Source organism: Urocitellus parryii, unplaced genomic scaffold (assembly GCF_045843805.1).
Source record: "Urocitellus parryii isolate mUroPar1 unplaced genomic scaffold, mUroPar1.hap1 Scaffold_43, whole genome shotgun sequence".
Classification (NCBI taxonomy): domain Eukaryota; kingdom Metazoa; phylum Chordata; class Mammalia; order Rodentia; family Sciuridae; genus Urocitellus; species Urocitellus parryii.
In genome coordinates this window covers 5,355,386-5,380,609 of record NW_027553833.1, presented here as the reverse complement: position 1 = coordinate 5,380,609, position 25,224 = coordinate 5,355,386, and the positions used below count along the sequence as shown (strand labels likewise).

At 37.0% G+C, this 25,224-nt stretch overlaps 1 non-coding gene and 2 pseudogenes across 1 annotated transcript; 1 reads left to right on the top strand and 2 right to left on the bottom strand.

The window, feature by feature from the left end:
- Window positions 1–25,224, bottom strand: part of LOC144252431 (transport and Golgi organization protein 1 homolog) — a 102,101-nt pseudogene that overhangs the window by 24,252 nt on the left and 52,625 nt on the right.
- LOC144252479 (U6 spliceosomal RNA) lies at window positions 3,056–3,162 on the top strand. Its single transcript, XR_013343001.1, has one exon. It is a non-coding gene; the product is annotated as a U6 spliceosomal RNA (small nuclear RNA).
- Window positions 7,510–8,819, bottom strand: LOC144252477 (transport and Golgi organization protein 1 homolog; annotated as a pseudogene).

The following is a 25,224-nucleotide window of genomic DNA, read 5'->3' as shown; positions in this document are numbered from 1 at the left end:
AGTAACATCAGGATAGACAGAACTGGGACAAAAGCTAGAGTTCTTTCAAAATCAGGCAGGAGAATCACAAGTTCAAAGCTAGCCTCAGCAACTTAGCAAGTCCCTATGCAACTTAGTGAGAACTATCTCTAAATAAATATAAAAAGGCAAGGTATGTGGCTCAGTGGATAGGAGCCCTGGGTTCAATCACCAGTACAAAAAAACAGAAACAACTTATTTTTACAAATTAACTTTGGCTCTTCTAAATATTTAAATAATTGTAAAATAAATTAAAAAATCTTAAAAAGTAATACCTAAATATTGAAAGCAAAAATGAAACAACCTGTGATATCAACTTGGTGACAAACCACAGAAATGAGTTATTTCAAACACACCTTAGTGGGATATAGCTTAAAGACAAGAGAATTTCATTTCATTTCAGGAATACATTTCTGAAAGTATTTTAAATAATATAAATATAGTCGTATGTTGCTTAATGATGGGAATAAATTCTGAAAAACACATCGTAGGCAATTTCAGTGTGCAAACATCATTGAGTATACTTATACAAACCTAGAAAATATAGCCATTTCCACACTTAGGTATTCATATATGGTATATTATTGCTTTGAGGATAAAAACCTATAAGATATTATTATACTGAATACTGTAGACAATTGTAACATTGTAAATGTTTATATATCTAAACATATCAAACACAGAAAAGATATTAAAAATACTAGGTGACAAGAATTTTTTAGCTCCATTATTATGCACTAATGACCAAAATGTCATTAAGTGGCACAATACTGTAAACAATTATATTGATGTCATTGAAAACTGGAACTCCAACATCAGAGAAAGAAAACACAAATCTAAGATAGATGAAGTGAAGTAAAATCTCTAGCATCCTGAATTTTCATGGGAATTATCTAAATGACATGATGAAAAACCCCCACATATTTCTGAGCTTTGTTCACTAAAAAGGCCTACAAATGACAGTCAATTTGAGCAATAAGCAATCCTAGTACTTGGAATGTAGCCTCTAAATATGACTTCTTATTGAAAGGAACCAAAGTTATTTTAGAGAAGTAGTTCCTTCAAGGTCTGGACAGGAAATGTTTAAGATGAACGTGGAACATCTCATACTTCAAAAGCAAGGGAAATAGGTAACAATGACCACTAGGTGGTGGCAAAGGGTCCCAGGAGCCAAGATAAAGAGGCTTCTACAAGGCAAAAGGGGGGGGGGGGAATGGAGCATCAGGTAAGAACAATTACTATTCCTAATTGGATTAAACACACCAAATATTTTTAAATGCATGATAATCATATTGACAAATAAAAGTTAAAAAGATTTCAAGCCCCTTTGTGTATCATTTGATAATGCTAGAAGAATACCTTACTATTCTGAATTGAACCTAAACCTGACTACCAATTTGCAAGAAATATAAAGCAACAGACAGAGGCTGAGGTTGTTAGCTCAGCACTTGCCTAGAATGCATGGAGCCCGAGGTTCAATCCCCAGCACCACCAAAAAAAAAAAAAAAGCAATAGAGAAAACAGGTTAAATTGTTGTACCAGGGGATGTCATTTATTCACCAAAACTATAATATATCCTAGAAGTCCCACAAACATATTTTTTCAATTATTGCAAAAAGTTACATATATATATATTTGGTACCAGGGATTGAACTCAGGAGCACTTGATCACTGAGCCACATCCCTAGTCTCAACCCCATTGTGTATTTTATTTAGAGACAGGGTCTCACTGAGTTACTTAGCACCTCACTTTTGGCTTTGAACTCGTGATCCTCCTGTCTCAGCCTCCCGAGCCGCTAGGATTAAGGCATGTGCCACCATGCCCAGTCAAAATATATTTTTAAAGAGCTATTTTTCAGATAGAAAGCCACAAGGGACATGCAACTGTCACCCCTAAGAGCAGGAGAACAAATAGGTGAGCATTCTACCTGGAGGCACCCTCTAGACCTCAGTTTGGGAAGGAGAACCCAAATGGGGCATAACAGTCTCACTGTGCAGAGAGAGACCAGAGTTCCAGGAGATTAAGCAGCCAAAAATATGTAGAGAAAACTACCAGAAAGATGGGAGCCACAAGAAAAAGAGTTCCAGAAATCTGCATGGAGGTGGTCTTCAGTTTGGGGCTACATTCTAAGCAGTACCTGTGAGGGCCAAGAACAACTATAAGCTAACCAATCCCACAGTTGGCACTGAGCTGAGAGAAGTCTGGATTCCAGCTAGCCAGAGAGAGTTGACATACAAAAACAGTATGGTCAACAAGCTCATGAAGAAGTATTTGATCCAGGCATCATGGCACATGTCTGTAATCCCAGCAACTCAGAAGGTTGAGGCAGGGGCTGGGGATGTGGCTCAAGCGGTAGCGCGCTCGCCTGGCATGCGTGCGGCCCGGGTTCGATCCTCAGCACCACATACCAAAGATGTTGTGTCCGCCGAGAACTAAAAAATAAATATTAAAAATTCTCTCTCTCTCTCTCTCTCCTCTCTCACTCTCTCTTTAAAACAAAAACAAAAAAAAAAAAGAAGGTTGAGGCAGGAGGATCCCAAGTTTGAGGCTGGCAACTTATCAAGGACCTAAGCAAGTTAGTGAGACCCTATCTCAAAAGAAAAAAAAGTTCACTCAGTATCATTAATTATCAGGAAATAAACTCACAAAGACATACCCACTAGAATGGCCCAAGTGCTAGTGAAGATGAAGTCAAGTGGAAGTCTCCTAAATTGCTGGTGGAAGTATAAAATGATTGTAGTCATTTTTAGCATGGCTTGACAGTATCACACAAGATAAAAACATACATTAAACGTAGGAGGCAATTGCACTCCTAGATATGAGTCCACTTATAGTGGCATATATATAAAATAGTACTGTAGGAAAAATGAATCTATAGTTAAAAAAAAAAAACTTATCAGTGGTTGCCTGAAACAGGTGGTGAAGGAACTCACTGGGAAGGATCCCAAGGAAACCCCTTTTCTAGTGAAAAAACTGTTCTATATCTTGATTATGGTAGTTTTTATATGGGTATCTACATTTGTTAAAACTCAGAGTGTGCTTGCTTTGGCAGCACATATTCTAAAATTGGAACAATACAGAAAAAATTAGCATGGTCCCTGAGCAAGGATGACACCCACATTTGTGAAGCATTCCATAGTTTTGTGGAACCAACCCTTCAACAGATGAATGGATAAAGAAACTGTGGTACATATATGAAATGGAATATTACTTATAGCATTAAAAGAGAAAAAATTATGGCATCTGTGGGTGAATGGGAATATCAGGTTAAGGGAAGTAAGCCAATCCCAAAAACCAAAAGCTGTATGTTCTCTCTGAAAGTGGATGCTGACCCATAATGGGGGTGAGGTGTGTGGTAAGGGGCATGGAAAGAATGGAGGAACTTTGACTGGGCAGAGGGGAGGTAGGACAGGTGAGGGGGCATAGGGATAGGAAAGATGGTAGAATGAGATGAACCTGATTACCCGAGGTACATGTAGGACTACACATGTGTTGTGTACAACTAGGAAAAGTTTTGTTCCATTTATATTCAATGAATTGAAATGCATTCTGCTGTCATGTATAACCAATTAGAACAAATTAAAAAAAAACCTCACTGATATTGGCTATCAAGGAATTACTGTTAAGTTGGGTGATGGCCCGTGGGTTCATTATACTATTCTCTATGCTTTTCTTTAAAGCTTTTCTAATTAAATTTATTCTTTAACTAGTACATAGAAACAAACACTACAATTATTGAAGTAGGTAACATGACATTTTGATGCATGTATACACTATGTAACGTTTAAATCAGGTTAAATATATATCTACCTCCTCAAACATCATTTCTCTATGGTAAAACTTTCACAATCTTTTCTTCTAGTATTCTGAAATGGACAGTATGTTATGGTTACCTATAGTCCCCTACTATTCTCTCTGCTCTTATTTGAAAGTTTCCATGATAAAAATACTAAAAATAATTTTTAAATTAAGATATAACTTCAAATATTTAAAGGATTTCTATGTAGAAAAGAATTCAATTTTATAGAGAAAATCATGTGAAGGAAAATTTGGAGTCAATACAAGGATGAACTAGACAACAGAAGAACATATAGCCTTGTAAGAGAGTGACTCATGCTAGGAAATACTGGTGTACAGGCCTCATAACTACTCGTCAGGGCCACAGTAAAGAAAATTACAGCAATGAATGAGAAACTAGACTAGCTGACTTCCAAGGTTTCTTCTAACACTAAGATTCTACTAAGATTCCATTGATCAATGAATCTGATTGGTGCACATCTCCCAAACACATCAGAGCCTATTACTCTCCAGTCCTATCAGATATCATACTACTTGTTTAAGATTTTACATTGACTTGTTCATAATTTTTGCATATATTTGTTAAGTCCTTTTCTTAAGGCTTTCAAAAATCACAATCGTGCCTTATACCTGTTAGACTCTTTTAGTCCTCGCACAATGTCCTGTACATACTGGGCCATCAAAATGCCTTTTTGAAATCTCCTTTCAAATCAGTCTCCTAACATTGTGCCTCTCCTTTACCACTCACATCTATGTCTTACCTATCACCGTACAATCACTGACCATACCTGCACCACATTTGTGTCCCCCGACCTAGAACTAGAGGAGGGCTCTGTGCATACCTAAAAATATGAATAAAGTAATCCTTCCCATATCGTGAGGCTGTTAACTTTCCAAGTGATGCTGATTCATTCTGATAATCAAATTATGACTGTGGAAGACTGCTTTAATCACTGGAAATATCACTATTCTAACTGCCTGGCTTCTATATACCTCTTACTCAGGTGGCTGCCACCATCATGAACAAACATGGAGCCAACTGAAAAATGATTTGTTTCTCCCCACCACATCTTTTCCACCCTGGTGGTCTTTCCTCCCCAGGTATATTCATTGTCTTTATACCACCTTCTGACTGCCTACATGAGAATTAGGGGGTACGTGGGGGTAAAACCCTTCAAAATGCCAGACACCTCACCAGACACTTTACCTTGTCAAATCATTAAATTCTTATGATTGGAGTAAGCATTATCTACATTTTTCAGATGAGGAAAACTTTTTTCAAAAGTTTAGTTATTTGCCCAAACTTCTAAATGATAACCTTGGGATTTGAAACCAGATCTACCTGGCTACAAAATTTATACATTTTACAAGGAAAACAACATCATCATCTTTCTTACTCAAGCCTTGAAATAACACAATCTACAGGAAACAACTTCAGTTTAGGAGGATTACTGTCACAATGGCCCTAGGACCATCTTATCCTCCAACCTCTAAAAGCTTTCTCATTCCTATAATTAAATTCTAAAAGTCCAATATCAACAAATACCAATGGGGGGGAGGTAAGCCCTAAAATGCTTAGATAAGCTTCTAGACAGATTAAATGTCTTGTTTGGATCATGATTTTCTTTAGAAAGATCAGCCTTAAGTGACTCTAAGAAACAGATCTAACCTAATTCCTTTCATTCTTAAAACTTTCTAAGGATCCCCACTATTAATGGTCTAATGCTACTTTGGCTCATGACTTCCTTTAAGATTTGCTGGCCTCTCCAACAGACCATCCCCTTCCAACTTCACACTTTACAACACCAATTATTCACATTCTCCTGCCCTCCCCAAATATCCTTTTCTTGATGTTTCCATTTCTCTGAACACATTTCTTCTGACTACCAGCTTCCCCCTCCGTCTTCCTCCCCAGCCTGTCTAATCAACAACAAACTACATGTCAGACTCCTGTTTGCCCTTTGCCAGTGCTTCAAACACATCTCAACTACTTTATGACCTTATTGATCACCCTTCCAACCATAATAAATGCATTTATGGACAATAATGTTCTACCATCAAATAAATACCTCTCTTTCTGCCATTATCTTACTGTGTTTCAAGTGAATGCTGTTATCTCCCTGCCAGAAAGAAAGGTTCTGAGGGGAAGAACCAAGTTTTTACAGGTATGCAAATGACCAGCCTTGGTAGACAGCAAATCTTCCTCATGTGCTAAACCAAGTAGCCATTTAAGCCACACCCCTATGGCTTTTGTTTCTGGAGCTATCTACTCAAAGGGTCAGGAGTCATTTTCATAAAGACATTTTAAGTTCTTCACTTCATGACCAGAAGCCACTTACAAACTAATAAATAATCAACATTCTAAATGAAGAAACTATGTCAAACTTACCATCTTAGACAAATAAAGCAAGAATGAATGTAACAAGAAAAGTATGCTGTCCAAAAGGGTGGCATCTGCTGGCTCTTCTACCTTTATCGCTAGTTGGTTTTCTGTATCAGCAGCATCAACAGGAGTACCTTCTGTTATAAGTAGCTCTAAAATTGAAAGGGGAAATGGCTATTTTATTTTATGTTATAGAATAAGAATTGTCTCTCTTCAGTTTCAATATTCATCGAGTGTTTCACTAAATATATGAGTCACAGTGCCTGGAATATGTGGCTCTCCTAAAGACAATTAACACAGAGAAGAAAACTTCAAAATCCTAATTAGAGCTGTCAGACCCTTCAATTATAAAATGAACAATCTCAAGTCTACTCTCCACTACTTCCATGGCCATACAACTGCTACCAGAACAATATTAACTCAAGGAAAAATTTTAAAACCAGAGATATGTAGACAGGGTCACATTCAACAAACATGGATTTAGTGCTGGTGAAACTTTGTGTTTAAAATTTTAGGAAAGCTGAAAGAGAGGGAGTCTTGGTTTGCAGATTTGCAGGTGGAATGAGCCAAGGCTTAACACAGCATCTGGCACCTGGCAGAGATACTCAACAATTATGTATTGAATGGACAGATGACAGCTATTTAAAAAGAACACAGTAATACCAAGAGAGACTAAAGGGAATTGGGTACAGACCTGCATTGAGGCTCTGTGAATGAGGTAGAATTCCAGTTAGAACTGAGAGCTTGTAGGGGTGGAATTTCAGTATGAGTTACATGAGCCTGGGGTACGTTTGATTAAACAGCAGGAGTCCAACATGCAGTTATTAAGAAGTTGGACCAGTTGCTTCTAAGGTCTTTCTCAACCCTGAGATTCCATTCACTACTATTCTTTTAAGCTTTTGCCTAATTTTTTTTTTAGTTTTTTTTTTTGAGAGAGGAGAGAGAGAGAGAGAGAGAGAGAGAGAGAGAGAGAGAGAGAGAGAATTTTTTTCATATTTATTTTTTAGTTTTCGGCGGACACAACATCTTTGTTTGTATGTGGTGTTGAGGATCGAACCCGGGCCGCACGCTTGCCAGGCGAGCGCACTACAGCTTTAGCCACATCCCCAGCCATTTTTTTTAGTTTTTGATGGACGTTTATTTTATTTATTTGTATGCAGTGCTGAGAATCAAACCCAGTGCCTCACATGTTAGACAAGTGCTCTACCACTGAGCTATAACCCCAGGCCCTCCATTCACTATTGGTCTATGAATTTGACTGCTGGTGAAGTCTGCCCCATTGCCTCAGCATCTCAGCACCTGAGACACATTAAATGACATTTGGGAAGATTTTACCTATAGAGGTCATTGACATCACTTTGTGGTGGAACCTAAACATCTCCTGAACATCTGTCTCTTTTCCTTTAATATGAAGTTCGATGTCCACTTTTGGCTCTTCATCATTATCTGTCTTAGAGGTTTCCACAAAAAGACCATATTCTGCACTTTCAGGATAAATATAATCTGTTGCTGCTTGTGGTTTCTTCTTTTTTCTATCTGGGACTAAATCTTCCTCATCTTCTTCTTCTTCTTCTGAATAAGAATTCTCCAAATCCATCATATCTGTTTTCTCATCACCACCTGTGCCAATAAATAAAGTATCCTCCAAGGTTGTCAGTATATTTTTATCATCATCCTTGATGCCCGGGGGCAGAGTTACCTCAGCCTTATCTTCTCCATTTGAATTCTGCTCTTCACCTATTGAATATTTCTCCACTCCAAACTCCACTGTGAATTTCATGTCTTCTTCATTTATAAAGGTTAGTAACGGGGGCTCCCCAAAGCTTTCCTCATTCTCCTCTTCTTCCTTATCAAATGCATAATAATCAGCATTCAATTCCTCATCATCAAAATCATCTTCTAATGAAGTCACCAGTCTGGTCGTCTCACCATCAGACACAAGTGCATCAGCAGTAGAGCCAAATTTGGTTTTCAAGTCGAATGTCATTTCTTTTTTCAAAAGTTTATAAGCATCAGTCTTCTCCTGTTCGTTTGAGACCTGAGAAATGTTGCTGGTTTTGTTGCTTTCACTTTCTGGCACTTTCAATTTATCTGGTAGTATTTCTTCAAAAAGTTCAAATGAAGTTTGTTCACCCTGAGCATTATCTGTTTGACTATCTGCATGAGGATGGTTCTTCTGAGCCAAAAATTGTTCCTACCATCCATAGTGTTTTCTGAGAATGCACTTTCAATGCGCTCTGAGTTTTTCCCAACCCCCGCCTCAGTCAGTAGAGAAAAATAAAACGCTGGCAACAAGTAGGAGGGCGCCGGCAGAGACGGAGGGGACACACACAGGGTCCCGAGGCTCTGTCACTCCTGCACCCCACCCGTTGTCCTTCGAACCCCTAGCCCAGACCACAGGGCTGGGGACCAGGGGATCGGAGCCCCATGCAGCCCCAAAGAGCCACCGCAGAGACCCCGGGCCGCCCACCCGCCTGCTCACTCACTGGTGCATTCGTAGTCTGCACAGAGTTTGTGCTTCGAGCAGCGCCTGCCGGTGCTTGGGTCCGGGTGGCCCGGCACTCGCCAGGTGGGACAGAGCACGAACAGCCAGAAGAGCAGCCCAGGCACCGCAGCCATGTTGTGGTCACCTCAGTGAGCCCGTGATGCGGTGGAGTAGGCTGAGGCAGGCAGTGGCAGGCGGCGCTGGAGGGGGCTCAGGGGGCGGGTGGGTAGCGAGGCAGGGAGGGGTGGTGGGTAGCAAGGCGGGGAGGGGTGGCGCCCGGGAAGGCTTAAGCCTTTCCCGGGTGACACGTCAGCAGGGATATCTGGGGGTAGATGCACAGACTCTACTGGAGAACTCACAGAGCCAGAGCTCTGTCCTTCTCTAGTCAAGACCTTCTCCTCAACTGAAGACCTTCTCCTCTAGTCGCTGCCTTGGCAACTAGAACTCTCCTTCTCGTCCAATCACCTGCCTTTGCTTCTATGCCCTCACAAGTCATCACCCACCCATCCCCCCCCCACTCCGCCAACCGGTCCTTTCTGGCTTTCCTCAATGTCTCCTTTCTGGTCCATCCTGAACTAGCCCACTCCACTCCACCATGACTCCCATCCCCCATTCCTGGTCTGGTACCTCCTTTTCTGAACTACCAAATCCCACCCATGACTTGTCACAGCTAGTCTAGGGTTCCAGGCTCCCTCCCCTTCAAACTCCTTGAGGATCCTTGAAGCCCCACCCCAAGATCCCTCTGATTAGGAAAGGGGAAGGTGAATGGAACTGTGAGTGAGGGTGTAAACTGGAGACAGTGGCCTGCTTTTTTTTAAGGCGGGGACAGGTGGGGGCAGAGAGATGGACATTAGTCTTCCAGCTAAGATCTTGAGATTCTTATCTTTATCCATAAGGGAAGAAATTATTTAATTCAAAAGCATATTTTTAACTCTCATTTTGTGCTACCATTCATGCCAGACGCTGGACAAGGCCCTAGAATGGTGTTGGAGTGGATGAAAATCAAAAGACAAGATATCTGGTCCTGGTCGGAAAAAGTCCACAACTTAGTGGGAACCAACTGACAAAACCGATTGTCAGAGAAGAAAGCTACTAGCTAACGTTTCTTGAACGCTTTATGTCCAGTTGTTATTCTGAAGGTTTTATATATATCAATTCATTTAATCTTCATAACAATAGTACCTTACAGTAGTAGTAGGTCCTATTCAAATCCTTATTTTAGAGTAAATTGAGGCAGTCACACATCCAGTGAGTAATGAAGCTAAGTTTCAAGCCAAAGGAGTAGACTCCTTTTCATCACAACCTATCAACTAACAAGCAATTGTTGTACTTTCTGACAAGAGGAGCAAAATCTGATTTAAATCATAATATAGCTGAATTATTGATATGTACAGTTAACAGGGGGAAGGCACAAGCTAGCCAGCCCAAGGAAGAGTGTCTGCAATGCTCCCGTCCTGGGTGGAGCCATTCTCGTTTGTCTGTGACCAAGGGCTTGTCACTATAGTCTCTGCTAAGGTTATTCATCAACCTCCAACAATGAACCCATCAGTTGTTTCCCCAAATTAACTGAATCTTTAAAACTTAGAGAAAAGAATGTAGTCCACCATGCTCATAATGTTAAATAAAGAAAACGATGGAAAAAAGGTGTGCACAAACATTTGTCTACAGGGGCCATGAGAGGTCCCGGTTGGTCCAGTGTACTTCTGCGCTTTCTGGAGAACCAGTGGATCATAGAGAGAAACTGTCTGAGTCATTCTTCATTTCTTTTCTACCATGTATTTATTATAAAATGTATCTAGTAGGCATCTCTAACAACATGTTGAAAAAACTGAACTCATTTTTCTCTCAAAATCTGCTCCTTTCAGTCTTCCCTATCTCAGAAATAAGAATGACAATTTAATTCCCATTTTCCAGGTGCTCAAAGCCCAAAACTTACAAACCATCTTTGATCTCTTTTCTCTCACATTCCAACTCCAGTCCATTAGACAATATTATGTCTTTATTTTTATAATTTTATTGAGATATGGTTGACCTACAATAAATTGCACGTTTAAGGTGTACGATTTGATAAGTTTTGACATGAGTATACCCATGAGACTATCACCAAAATCAAAAGAGTCTTTCATCGTTCTTTGTAATCCCTCCCCTCTCCTTTTCTGGGCTGTCTCCAAACATCTCCTGTCATTATAGATTGTTTTGCATTTTCTAGAATTTGATATAAATTATACAACATTTTATTTATTTATTTTTCTGACTTCCTTCTTTCCAAATAAGCATTTGAAACATGCCCCCAATCTGACCACTCCTCTGCATCTGCTAAGCCAATATACAGGCCAAACCCACATCATAAGTCACCTGAATGATTCCCTTAGCCTTCTTCTGTCCTTGCTTCTGCCCTCATTTCCCCCAATATCTATTGTACTGATGGCAACTAGAGTGATATTCTTAAATATAAATTTGATTGTGTCTCTCTGCTCAAAATCTTCCTATAGCTTCCCATTTCCAAATAAAAGGCAATGACTTTAGCCAGGCCTGGTTGTATTCATCTGTAATCCCAGCAGCTCAGGAGGCTGTCAGGAGGATCCTGAGTTCAAAGCCAGCCTCAGAAATGCAGTGAGTCCCTAAGTAACTCAGTGAGAGTTATCTCTAAATAAAGTATTTTAAAAAGGACTGTGGGTGTTGCTCAGTGTTTAAGTGCCCCTGGGGGTTCAATCTCTGGTATCAGGAAAAAAAGCCATGACTTTATTATGGACTGCCCTGGCTTATTATGGACTGCTCTTATTCAATGTGACTCCCCTCATCCTTTTCTCCCCATTTCCTAACATTCTTCTCTTGTCTGTTAGTTCCATTTAAATACACCAAGCCCACCCCTGCTTCAGAGCATTTACACTTGTAACTTTGCCTCAACCTTAACTCCCCAAATCATCTGACTAGCTAACTACCCCTTCACTTTATCATGTCTCTGTAACAGTGGCATTTCATGTGATAAAGGCCTTCCCTGGCCATCCTACACAAAATAGAGCCTCTTGCCATGACTATCAAGCCCATTACCCTGCCTTTCTTTCTCTTCAGACTTGCCTTTCCACTTTCGACTTCTCTTACCACTTTCCTTACATTTGTTTATCTACTTCACTGCTCTGAGCCAACCTCAAACACAATTTCCAACAGGAGCAGGAAATTAGTTGTTTTGTTCACTACTGTTACATCAGTGACTAGGGAAATGCCTAGAATGTATGAGAGAGTTAACAAATGATTTGTTGGGTAAACTCATGGTTCCAATGATATTATAAATATACTACACTATTAACCTAAACACCTATATTAACTATTAAGCCCCCATATATAAATAGTACTGAGAGGAAATAAGCTATGAGAACAAGGCATTTAAGGTCTACCTCTCAGCAGCATGCATCCTCAGCTCCAGGAATGTACCCCTGAATGTGTTTGTTGTTGAATGAAAACATACTTGTGTGGAGAGTAGTTGTTTGGTTACATGATACTGGAATATTTAAGTAGATCTTTTAAAACTAGCTTTAATTTTTTCTTATTTTTCTTATTATAGAATATGGTATGTTGTAGAATTTTTCTTATTGTAGAATAGAAATTAATGATAATTCATTGGTGGAAAAATCAGAATAGCAAAATGATCTAATTGCATATTATCTTCTTGATATTTACCTTGACTCATAATCAGATATACTTTTATATGCATAGTCAGTGCTTCCAGTTACTGAAGAACTAGCTTCTTATTTTGTAGAGTTTTCAATACTTTGATTTATCAGTATTATTTTTTAAACTTATTGCCTTAAAGACATATTAACTAGTCTGGTGGATAATGAGAAGAAAATTTCTCAACTGGCCACAATAAGGTAGTGGTAGTTCTTTCTATCAGGATACATACAATTAGTGGATGAATCAGCATTCACTTTTACTCATGGCATTTAAATTTGTGGCATTGATGTTTAACATGATGTTTAATATAAGGTTATATTAAAAACCTTCAGAAAAGGAACAGGATAGAATGTGGTGGTGATTGTTGGCATGGAGATAAATAATCTCAAGTGCATTATTCTTTAATACCTCAAAGGGAAATCTTACGGGGTAAGGGATGAGTAATGGTTAAAGGTAAATGTGACCAGTTTGGGTGGAGGGGACATAAAATTCTAAGATATGAAGGGTTCCTAATGTCAGAGTACAATCTAAATGAGACAAGAAAAACATATCTGAAACAAATAATTGGCAGCATAATAACATATACCATTGGAAACTTGTGAAGGCACTTGCCTAGGAGCATTCAGTAGGCCTAACGCTGCTGTTACCAGGAAGAACCTCATCTATTGTAAATGATGAGTCAGAAAATAGTGTTAAACATTTATGGAAGACTAAATCTCTCCAAGAGGGGCAACAGATTTACCCTCACATATAAAACATTGGAAAAAAGTGGACAAAATACAAACAACAGTTCTCAGATATTAGATAATAAGCAGCGTAAGAGTGACCTCTAAGATAAAGTTAAGCATGAGAGATGAGTGCTAGGATTATCCCAATTTACTCCCTGGAAAGAATTTTTTCAGGCCACATCCAGAGAAGGGAAACTCAAATAGAAAATCTCCTGAGTTGAAGAGATGGATTTTAAAGTCTGAAGAGACAGATGCAGCTAGAAGTCCCAGAGCAGAATAAAGGGGAGAGTAGGGAATTGCAGAGGGAGGGAGAGTGTGTACATGCACTAGCTCTCTAGACATCTATGGACGGTTCCCCTGAAGTCTGTGGCTATGTAACAATGGGCACACATGTAAGGCCAGAGAAAGAACCTTCAGAAAAGAACAGAATGGAAGGTGGTGGTGATTGTTGGCATGGAGATCAATTTTTGTAATCACCAGCTAGAATGGAAAATCTATAATAAAAGGGCATCAAGTAACATAGTCAGTAAAAGGGAAAAATTAGCCCAAGATTGAAGGTAACTCCAGTCTAGCAGAATCTTAAAAAGATAAAAATGCTTCCAAGATAGTTTAGAAAAAAAAAGCTATACACAGCTCAAGAATATTTAAACGAATACAAAATATCCAGTACTCAACAAGGTAAATTCACAATGTTTGGAATCCAATAAAAATGTATGAGGCATGCAAAGAGGTAGGAAAATATAACCCATGTTGAAAAGAAAATTAATAGAAATGATCATTAATTACACTGTGATAGAGTTATTATACAAGGACATTAATACAGTTGTATACCATATGTTCAAGATGCTATGGAAAAGAATAAGCATGTAAAGGAGAAAAAGAAGATATAAAAATGTCTGAATTAGATAAAACAGATAAAATTAGATAAAATCAGATAAAACAATGGCTAAGGTGGAAATTACACTGAATGAGATTAACAGCAAATTCGACATTGAAGAAGTCAATATCAGCAAACTGAATATGCAGTGATAAAGACTCCAAAATCAAACATGGAGAAAGAGACTGAACTGAACAGAGCATCAGTATGCACAGCTTCAACCAGTCCAACATATATATATGTATGTTATGGTAGTTCCTAAAAGAGGTGAGAAAAACACATTTGAATAAATAATAAATAAAAATGTTCTATATCTGATGAACACTCAGATTCAAAAAGCTCAATGAATAAGAAAAATGATAAAGATGACACAAATATACACTAAATGCTTAAAACCAGTGCTAAAAATTGAAAAGCATCTACAGAAAACAGACACCATTATGTACAAAGGAGTGAAAGTAAAATGTCAAAATTCATTCAAGAACCATGCAGAAAACAGTACATCAACATTTTCAAGTTCTGAAAGAAAAAAACACTGACATCCTAGAATTGCATTCCAAATGAAAATATATTTCAAAATGATGTAGTCTTTAATGCAAAAGAATTAAGTTAAACCCTACCCCACATAAAAATTACCTGAAAATGGACCACAGACATAAATGTAAGAACTCAAAATGGACCACACACACACACACACACACACACACACACACACACATATATATATATATATATATATATATATATATATACCAAAACTAAATGTAAGAAAGCATAGGTAAATCTTGGAGTAGACAATGACTTTGTAGTTAAGACACCAAAGGCCCAAGCACGAAAAGAAAAAAATAATAAAGTAATGAACTTCATCAAATTTAAAACTTTTAAAGGCTACCATCGAAGAAAGTGAAAACACAATCATAGAAGAAAATATTTACAATTCATGTAGTTAGAATATAACTACCTAGAATATACAAGCAATTCTTATTGTTCAATATGAAAAAAAATGGCAAGAAATTAGAATAGACATTTTTCCAAAGAAAATATGCAAAAGCAAATAAGCAAATGAAAGGATACCCAGCACCATTAGGGAAATGTACAACCTCAGTGAGATACTACTTCACATCTATTAAGATGGTTATAATCAAGAAGATAATAATAAGTTGGCAAGGATGTGGATCAATAGGAGCCCTCACACACTACTGGTAGGAATAGACTACAGACCTAAATGTAACAGCTAAACCTATACAACTTCTGGAAGAAAATATAAAAAGCTGCTTGGCAGAGACTTTTAAAATTAACTAGCTCTCTCTGCCTCATGCTCTCTTTTTTCTCTCTCCTCTCAGAAATAAATCAGACTTAAAAACTTTGTCTCATGCTGGGCGTGGTGGTACATACCTGTAATACCAGTTGCTCAAGAGGCTGAGACAGGGGGATTGCAAGTTCAAAGCCAGCCTCAGCAAAAGTGAGGCACTAAGCAACTCAGTGAGACCCTGTCTCTAAATAAAATACTAAATAGGACTGGGGATGTGGCTCAGTGGTGGTATGCCCCTGAGTTCAATCCCCAGTACCAAAAACAACAACAACAAACTTTGTCTATTCTATATTCATTGTTATGGAAATGGAAAGGTAAGCTGACAGACTAGGACACAGTATTGGCAAAACATATCTCTCTCAAGGGAATGATATCTAGGATATACAAATGATTCTTACAACTTATTAATAAGAAAAATCACCCAATTTGAAAAGATGGGCAGAAGATTTTTTTTTCTTCACCAAAGTAGATACAAATATGGTGAATGTGCACATGAAAGGATATCCAACGTAAGTTGAAATGTAAATCAAAACTGCAATGTTATTACACATACAGTAGGATGGACAAAATTTAAGACTGATCATAACAAATGTTGACAAAGATGAAGACTATGGTATCTCTCTTAGAACTGCAGACTATAACATGTAGTACAAACAATGGCACAAACTGTTAGAAAACTGTTTGGCAGTTGCTTTAAAAGTTAAATCACATCTGTCGAGATATTTACTCCAGAGAAATAAAAGCATACATCCACACTGAGACTTGTGCACAACTATTCATGGTGGTTTTATTTGTAATAGTCAAAAAATCCCCAATGTTGGACTGTGGGAACATGTCTGTCTTACATGCCTCAGAACCCTTATACTCATATTAACCATATAGTAGGCATTTGATTACTAACTTTTACATGAATGTAGAGACTGATTTTTTTTACTGTTAATAGAGCTTCTCTTTTATTAAATATAACAGACAAAAGAAAATCACGTATAGCACAATGAATTATCACAAAGTAAACATATCCACTGAACCCTAACCCAGGTCAAGAAACTGGACATCAAATGCACCTTCATGAGCCCTTTCTTATTGCTCCCCTAATTATTCCCTACGCTCCCCCAGAGTTAGGCACTATTTTAACTTCTAATAACAAGGGTTAGTTTTGCCTGTTTTGTTACTTTATACACTGTAATCATACACATGTGATCTTTGGTATGTGGCTTTTTTTAGCTCCATATGTATTTTTATAAGATTTATCCAAGTTGTTGAATGTGAATGTACTTCTTATTTTCATTGCTTAATAATTTTCCACTGTATAAATATAACCTGGTTTACTTAAAAAAAATCCCCAATGTATATCAATAGGAAAATAGATAATAAATTTTGGAAACATACTTAGCAAGAATAAAGAACTATTGATAATAGCAAAAACAGGGAGATTCTGAATGAAATAAACTAGACAAAAAGTAATATGCATTGAAAATTCTTTTTTTTTTTGGTACTCCCTAGTACAAATATCCAGGGGTGCTCTACTGCTGAGCTACTCCCTAGCCCATTTTATTTATTCATTTATTATTAATTTTTTTTTTTGCTATCAGAGATGGAACTCTTGGGAACTCAACCACTGAGCCACATCCCCAGCCCTCTTTTGTATTTTATTTAGAGATAGGTCCCACTGAGTTACTCAGGGCCTCGTTAAGTTGCTAAGGTTGGCTTTGAAATCCCAATTCTCCTGTTTCACCATTCTGAGCTGATGGGATTACAGGTGTGTGCCACCAGTTTAGTTTTTATTTTGAAACAGAGTCTGGCTCAGTTCCCCACATTTACCTCAAACTTGTGATCCTCCAGCCTCAGCCTCCTGAATATCTGGGATTACAGACTCTGCCACCACCTTCCAGCAGATTCAGTTATATTTAAAGGTAGAAAGTTATAAACCAGGTGAATCCTAGTAAAGGTCTTAGTAAAAAAAAAATAATAAAAATAAAAGCACTATGCTTGGTCACAATATGGTAAGTCAGAAAATGACAACAAATACCCATTTTCTGTCAGGTTGACCAGAACAGTATCATTTCTCAATGGATTTCAAAGGGTCTCCCTCCCTCCCTCCCTTCCTTCCTTCGAGTTTTGGCGCGTGTGTGTATGTGTGTGTGTGTGTACATCATCTTCTGTGCCAGTGTAAGAGGTTTAGGCAATGGATCAACCTTTACACCTGTGCCGAAGGACCCCAATCTGGGATCTATCTCCAAGGGTGGAGGTGACTCTAGATCCTCATTATAATCCCGAGAGTGGGAACTCCTAAAAAAATAAACAGGTCTTTCTTGGTAACACCAGTTTCCTCCTTGGTAAAAGTTAGTGTAGTGGGGGGGTGGAAAGGGCACTACCCTGCCACAAAATAAATGCTAAAATGTATTTTGGTACAAATTGTAAACACTAAAGAGTTAAAAGTAAGAGATGAGTCTTGGGATTTGAGCTAGACCTGGATAAGTACATAGGATTCAGATTCTAAAAAGAGAATAAAAGGCAAGTGAATTAAACAGCATAAGAAAGACTCAGCAGAAAGAAGTATGTTTAAAGGACAGTAAGGACACCTCATTTTGCTAAGAGGAAAGGATTCTATAAAGGATGACATATTTGTGTGCTTAGGTCAGATTATGAAATTCCTTGAAAATAAAGCATAAGGATTTAGACTTAATAGAATAAAAATGCAGAAAATATTAGACTTTAAGTAAAGGGATCATATAACTTAAGTGGAATTTAAACAAGTATCTTGCCCTTAAATCCAGGGAAGATGGAGGTTTAGGCTGGGCATGACCAGTAGGGCTGAGGCACTCCCCACAATTAAAAAGTCATGTTGAAGTGTACTGTACTAATGGAAGTGAGTCATATACAAGGCAAGGTCTTCTGCCAGCATCTACTGTTTGTCTAGCCCTGAAATATTATTCCACTTTCAACTGTACAAAGAAAGAAACTCAAACATCTGAAATTGCCACTAATATATGGCATATATGAGTTCCTGTTTCTGGTTCTGCCTAATTTACCTTGGCATTCTTTTCACGGAGGTCAAATATTTGGTGTGTTGAAATAAATGCAGAACAGATGTTGGGGACTTGTGGCCTGCACATCTCAATTTCCACAGTGCACTGTTGGGCTTTATACATTTAGTTTTCAGAAATATAAATTACTTCCTTACTAGAACAGCAGCAGAAGTAAGGAATATAGCCAAAAAGATTGTAGTAAGAGTCAGAAGTCTAATTGTGTGACTATAGGGAAATCATTAACTTTTCTGAGTCTCAGATATTTCATCTATACAAATATGGGGTCAAAGTTAAAATTTTATAATTCACTTTTTAAGAAGAAAATGAGATAATATATGAAAGATTGCCCATTTATGTGGTTTAAATAATTAAACAGCAAAATCCTGGCGGTTACAGCCAATATAGACAATTGACAAAGCAACAAAAGTCTTGGCAATAAATGCTTTCATCACTAAGAAGACATTTTTAGATAGTGCATACTCTGGAAACTGTTCTCTTCTCACTGAAACAAAGTAAGGCTGATAACATCCTCCAAAAGTGTGCTTGGAAGATCACAAGCACCTCTTGGAGGAGACAGGGAGAGTGGAGGAGAAAATATGTTCTTCGGGATAACATATAGTCTACCAGAGCATACACTGAAGCAAAGCAAACCCTCCTGAATCTTCAGCATTTTAACTGATGCATGCAGTATAAAATTAGAAACAGGACCATAAACACTATTATGAAGACTATACTCAGTGGGGGACACTGAACAAATATATATGGGAAAGTAAGTTCTCTGTGATTAGCATGAAAGCTCAGTCTTACCCAAATCCAAATGAAATTTGAAATGGTTTGGAATACATAAGGAGGATCAGTGAATGACATCAAACGCAAATGATGAAATAGAGAATCTGAACATGATCTTTCTCTTATTTCTCACTGATCCCTTAGAACCACCAATAGAAATATAATATTAACTCTACATGTAAATTAAATTTTCTAGAAGTCATATTTTAAAAAGTAAGACAGATGAGCTTCATTTAATAATACATTTTACATAATTCAATATATTCAAAATGACATCCTTTTAACTTGTAATCATAATAAAAATATAACTGTTATTTTACATTCTTCATAATAAGTCTTTGATATCTGACTTATGGCACATCTCAGTTCAAACTGGGCACATTTAAAGACAGTCAAAGCATAAGAAAGTAGGGATTGTAAATTAACACTAGGCCATATCATATACTTGCACTTATTTTAAAGAAAAGCCAAGTTTAATAGCATGTTTTAGGTTTTAAAATATTTTTGGCCAACCTCTCTTGGTACTTACTCAGAAGTGAGAAAAGATGATTGAAGGTATCTCAACATCCCTCTTTTTTTTCACTCAGAGGTTAGGATTTCTGTTGCAGTAGCTAGGGATTGCATTGTCATTTCAGATGAATGTCAAGTCTGTAATCAAAAAGTGTAAGTCATCATTAGGTTCCTACACTTGTCATTCTTTTATTATTTTTCATTGTTATCTTAAATATATTTACTTCTTGACAAACATAAAGAAATAAAGAATTATATTTAAATGGATAATAAAACAATTTGACTGCATAAAATCCCTTTTCGTTTTAGGTAGACCTACTGGTACAAACAAATCACTTGGGTGGTCTATTTTTCTTTGGTAACAGGGATTGAACTCAAGGGCTCTAGACCACTGAATCACATCTCCAGCCCTATTTTGTATTTTATTTAGAGATAAGGTCTCACTGAATTGTTTAGGGCCTTACTTTTGCTGAGGCTGGCTTTGAACTCACGATCCTCCTGCCTCAGCCTCCAGAGCCACTGGGATTACAGGCATGAAGCACTGCACCCGGCACCTGCTCTGTTCTCTTACTTAACTGCAACTGTGTTTTCCTTGTTAGATTACTTCTTTGCACCAGGGTTTCTTGATAGAACTCTATTGGTACTTTGGTTTGGACTATTCCTACTAGCTGAAGGTTATATACTATCTATGGGCCTGGCCAAAAAATGTTAGTAGTTTCCTCAGTCATGGTGAAACAACAACAAAATGCCCCCAGGCATTTCTAAACTTCTCTTGAAAAGACTAGTATCACTCTCCCAGTTTGAGAGTCACTGCTTGAAATGTTAGTTAAACTCTGATCATTTAACAAAGCACCTTTAGTTGTAAGTATCCTATATTTTGTAGTTTGCAAGTATTCTGTATTTTGTAATTTCTCTTTTCAGCTAAAAAGAAAGGATTATAAAATCAACATTTAAGGCTGGGCTTCATGATGCACACTGTAATCCCAGTGGCTCTGGAGGCTGAGGCAGGAGGATCTTGAGTTCAAACTCACCATCAGCAATTTAGCAAGGCCTTAAGTAATTTATGGATTTCCTATCTCAAAATAAAAAAAAATGTAAAAAAGGGCTGGTGATGTGGATCAGTGGTTAAGCACCTAGATTCAATCCCCTGTGCCCATCCTCCACAAATCAACATTTTAAAAACCAGAATCACTAAAACATCAAAGAAACTCAAAGGCCCTTGTAAACACAACTGAATTTGCTTCAAAGGTTTTTTTGCTTTTTGTTTTCCACTTCAAGTTAACACTACCTTTAAAAAAATCACATTTTTGAATTTATTTTTTCTGACCTCTAAGAGGGATCTTACATTTTTCTACTTTCCTTTCCAAGACTATTCCCTCTTTTGCACTGTGTAATCTTGAATTTAAATCTGAACTAGTTGCATTGTGTTAATAGTCAAATTATGATACAATTTGAATTATTGAAATGCATATGGAGGGGTTTCTTTTCTTATTTTTAGTGAAAACTCACGTTTTTAAAATTAGCACCTAGGGAACTATAGGTGGAGACTTTACATATTAGAGTCATCAGCATGATAATTGTAATTAAATAAACACAAATCAGTTCATGATAGCTGATTTCATTTACTATTATAATCAGCTTTCTCCTCTATAAAACAGCCCAATTAGTCCTAAATTGACATTCACTAATTGTATATTAGAGTTTCAAGGAAAACAATGAAGAGTTAGTGACTATCATAATGATTGAGATGTGTTTTGACATCAGTAATTATTATTATTTTTAAGATGGGGGTCTTGCTATGTCGCCTAACCTGATCTCCAACTCCTGGACTCAAGCAATCCTCCTGGCTTGGCCTTCTGAGTAGTTAGGACTACAAGTCACCAAACCAGCCCAGTAATTACTGTTTAGTAGATCTCTTTTTGGACACTAAAATCACTACTAATATGATTGTATATGTTTGAAATTGGTTTTATGAGCAACATACAGATTTGATGCAATTCCCATCAAAATACCCACAAATTGGTGTGAATATACTTTGTATACAACGAGAGATATGAAAAATTGTGCTCTATATATGTAATATGAATTGTAATGCATTCTGTTGTCATATAAATTTAAAATAATAATAATAATAATAATAATAATAATAATAATAATAATAATAAATATCATTTTTCCAGAAGTAGAAAAAACAGTCCTGAAATCCATTTGGAAGAATGAAATATTCAGAATAGCCAAAACAATTCTAAGTCAATAAAGCAAGCTGGAGGCATCATCACAATACCTGACTTCAAATTATACTACAAAGCTATTGAAATAACCACTGCATGGCTCTGTCATAAAACCAGATACATAGACCAATGGGAAAGAAGAGAAGACACGGAAAAAGATCCAACACAGTTAACAGTCATCTGATTCTTGACAAAGATGCCAAAAACACATTGGGAGAAAAGACAGGCTTTAAACAAATGGTGCCAGAAAAATTGATTACCCATATGTAGACAAATAAGACTAGACCCTGTACAAACTTGAAAGAGATCAAAAGCCCAGGAATTAGACCAGAAACTATGCAAATCCTTGGAAGAAAATATAGGTTTGAGACTCCAGCATATAGGTACAGGCAATGACTTTCTTATTAGAACTCCTAAAGCTCAGAAAATAATGACAAAAGTTAATAAACAGAATGGCATCAAATTAAAAAGCTTCTGCACACAAAGGAAACAATTGGTAACATGAAGAAAGAACCTATGGAATGGGAGAAAATATATTTGCTAACTACTCTTTTTTTCTTTTTTTAAAGAAAGCGAGAGAGAATTTTTTAATATTTATTTTTTAGTTTTCGGTGGACACAACATCTTTGTTTGTAATGTGGTACTGAGGATCGAACCTGGACTGCATGCATGCAAGGCGAGCGTGCTACCGCTTGAGCCACATCCCCAGCCCTGCTAACTACTCTTTTGACACAGGATTAATATCCAGACTATATAAGAAACTTTAAAAAACTTAACACCAAAACCTCAAATATCCTAGCTTAATTGGGCAAATGAATTAAACAGATACTTCTCAAAAGAAGAAATAAAAATGGACAACAAATCTATGAAAATGTTCAACATCAATAGCAATTAGGGAAATGCAAATCAAAACTACAGTGAGCTTTCATCTCACTCTAGTCAGAATAGCAGCCATCAAAAATATGAATGATATGGGGCTGGGGTTGTGGCTCAACAGCAGATTGCTTGTCTAGCACGTGCAAGGCCCTGGGTTCGATCCTCAGCACCACATTAAAAATAAATAAATAAAAATAAAGGTATTGTGTCCAACTACTTAAAAAAAGAATATGAACAATAATAAATGCTAGAGAGAATGTGGAGAAGGGACACTTTTTTCTCTGTTGATAGGATTGTAAATGAATATAACCACTATTGAAATCAGTATGGAGGTTCCTCAAATGACTAGGCAGGAAACCACCATATAACCCAGGTATACAACTACTCAATGTTTATCCTAAAGAATTAAAGTCATAATACTAGAGTAGTATATGCATACCCATGTTTATAGCAGCACAATTCACAGTTGCCAAACTTTGGAACCAAACTAGGTGCTTATCAAGGATGAATAAATAAAGAAAATGTGGCATATACACACAATGGAGCTTTATTCAGCCATAAATGTGAATTATGTCATTTGCTGGAAAACGGATGAAACTTTAGAACATTCTGTTACACAAAATAAGCTAAACTCATAAAATCAAGGGAGCATATGTTTTCTCTCGGATGTGGAAGCAAGAGAGGAAAAAGGGAAAGAAAAGTGAAAATCAAAAGGAGATCAGTAGAGTGTAGGAAAGGGACCAGGAGAGGGAGGAGTGAATGGAAAATACTGGGGAATGATATTGGCCAAACTATAGTGTTATATTGTGCATGTGGAAATATGTTACGACAAATACTGCCATGATTTACGACTATAATGTATCAACAAAAAAATGGAAAAAATAAAAGCAAACAAAAGAACAAAATTGCTTTCATGTATATATGTATGTATGTATGTATACAGCCTAGCCAAACATCTATTGTGAGCATAAACATTAATACTCTGGAACAGTGATGAGCAAATCATACCTGTCAGCCTGACACTGTTTTTTTTTAAATTGTTCTCTTTATTCCTTTTTTCTCTTTCTTTCTTTCTTTCATTCTTTCCCCACACCTTCTCTCTCCCTCCCTTCCTCCTTTCTTTCTTTCTTTCACGGTGTCCAACAATAACACTTGCGTTTGTAAACAAAGTTTTATTAGAATACAGAAGCTTATATTATTTACCCACAGTCTAGGCTGTTTTTGTGCTACATTGGCACTTGAGTGGTAATGAAGACTTGCCTACAAAGTCTAATATATTTATTATCAGTCTCTTTTCAGGAAAAGTTTGTTGATCCCTGATTAGATTATAGATTAAAGTCAGCAGAATAAATACATAAACATTTCTTTTCTTACGACTAAAATTGGCTGTATGAAATGAGATAAATGATCTATTAATTGCCAAGATAAATGTCCCTTCCCTATAGAAAGTGTGTATTCAGGACTAGAAATCTTGGCACTGTGTCATGTCAAATGTAGGAAAAAAACCTGGCAGTTCATTTTGATGAGACTTAAGAAATTTCTTTTCCAGGGCATTTTGAGGTGTATCTAAACTTTGTAGATAATACAGGGAAGAATATTGTAATCTGCAAATAGATTATGTTCATTATTAGTTTGTAATCATTTCACAACTATCATATAATATTAAAGCATCATAAGAGACTGCCTATCATAATAGAAACTTTTATGACTCTAGCCATTAACTTGTATTTTTCTAGTTATTGTAGACCCATACTTTTAAGCTAGTGCTATTGGTAAAATATATGATTATTTAAGTCTGATTGCCTTACTAATTTTGACCAGTTTATTTTTCAGATATCCATTTTGGGGTTTACTCTTTCAATTAATTTTGGGTTCCATGGGCAATGAAATTGTTGTTGAGTATGTAAGATGTTGCAGTTTCTATGTAAGTTCACCTAAGTGCCTCTACCACTATTGATGGGCAAGGATATAAGTAATTTAGTACTTTTACTTGAAACTGTTATAGATCTACTGTACTGGATTTGTTTTCCTGACACAAAAGTGTATAAAACTAGGAAAACTAAACATTTTCAGGTATTAATTTCAGACATGACTGTAGGCCTGGTGCACAAAACACAATTAGGGAGATGAAGCTCAAGTAAGATGGAGGTCATACTGAGTTAAGGAGAAAATTATCAAAGTGCAAGATTATCATAGTGGTTGGAATTTTGTGGACAAGAATGTCTGAGCTATTTATGGTGGGTGCAATGTGATTGTGTGTGTGTGTTAGAGAGAGAATACTAAAAGCCTGGAGGAAATTCATTTTTCATATGAATGTACCAGATGAGACTCTTTAAGGCTTAGCAGAGTTTGACTGCTATAAAGGAGACTGAAGATGATGCTAAATGGCAATGTTGGAAGAAATTAGGTTTCCAGCAGAGTCAGGTTGCAGCAGCTTCACTAATATATCAGGTACTTAATTAAGAGTTCAGAAATAAGCCTTAGCAAAAAGAACCACACACAAAAGAGTAAAGGG